The sequence below is a fragment of the Somniosus microcephalus genome, unplaced genomic scaffold (genome assembly GCF_052327205.1).
Source record: "Somniosus microcephalus isolate GS21.2 unplaced genomic scaffold, FLI_Smic_1.0 unresolved_chr1, whole genome shotgun sequence".
Lineage (NCBI taxonomy): Eukaryota > Metazoa > Chordata > Chondrichthyes > Squaliformes > Somniosidae > Somniosus > Somniosus microcephalus.
The window spans coordinates 62,087,699-62,088,829 of NW_028225179.1; the positions used below are offsets into that span (position 1 = coordinate 62,087,699).

The 1,131-nt window shown below is 44.6% G+C and overlaps 1 non-coding gene across 1 annotated transcript; it reads right to left on the reverse strand.

The window, feature by feature from the left end:
- Window positions 1-207: 207 nt before the first annotated feature.
- On the reverse strand, window positions 208-302 carry trnai-uau (transfer RNA isoleucine (anticodon UAU)). Its single transcript has 2 exons — window positions 265-302; window positions 208-243 (listed from the first exon to the last, which is right to left on the reverse strand). It is a non-coding gene; the product is annotated as a tRNA-Ile (tRNA).
- Window positions 303-1,131: the final 829 nt, after the last annotated feature.

The window sequence follows — 1,131 nt, forward strand, 5'->3', positions numbered from 1 at the left end:
TGGTTTAACAGTTAAAACTGGCCCCACCTTCCCTCCTGTCAATAAGTAACACTGAAGGGCTCCTTTAAAACTTCCATCCGTTATTGGAACACAGTGGGCCTGAGGAACATAAGAGCCCACGTGGAACAGCTAATAAGTGTATAGTTAGCGGAAAAAACAATTGTACCTTCTGCTCCGGTCGAAATAGCGCACAGCAAAAGCATTGGCTGCTCTAGGTGAGGCTCGAACTCACAACCTCGGCATTCCTCCGAGCCTGTACTGCTATATAAGTACCGCGCGCTAACCGATTGCGCCACTAGAGCTGCGCTTGATTGGTATTCGTTATCCGTGCTCATTTACTTGCACAATTCAGGTTGGCTAATCGTGCGGGGGTGCAATGTTGTTCAATTGAGGCGCATTGTCTGGGTTTATATGAAAGAGTGAAGCAGGATGTACTCTCATGTGTTCGCGAGCTGGTGAATTTACCAAAGGCTGCACCAGATCCTGGTGTCATAAGTACTGAACATTTTTACCCAACTCCTAAAATACAGTCTGCAAAATGAGAACCGATGAAAATTCGTCACATGCAAAACAAAGAAACGTTTTGAAGTTTTGCCCATGATTCGTTAACCATGTGAGTTACCGGTTGATTAATGACGATTACAGCAAACTTCTCACACAGTCTAATGAGATGTATGTAATAGAATAAACAGTTTTCTTAAAGTTAACTCCTCGACGCGGAATGGAATCCGTATCGCAGGGTAAGAGTATTTGTGGATTATAATTGCTGTTCTGAGCTGTTTCTCTAATTATTTAATGAGCAGCAGTTTCCAAAGTGTAGCGGTTATCACTTCCGTCTAAAGTACAACAGGTCCCTGGTTCAATCATGTTTTGCAGGTAGAGATTAATAAAATACATTAACAGCCACGCGGTATTCTCCTTTTATCTATACAGTTCTGTACACTCTCAAACTCTACAGAGATACCGACTGTGTGAGAGCTCATTGCAGAATCCTGCAGCGCTGCCTCAGTTAATAGCAACAGTTCGGAGCCGCATTTCAGATGTGGCAACAAACCCATCAGTTGGTGTGCTGGTCCCCAGCTCCCGGAGTGAGTGTGGTCACGACAGCAGTGAAGTTCAGGCCGTCTGACC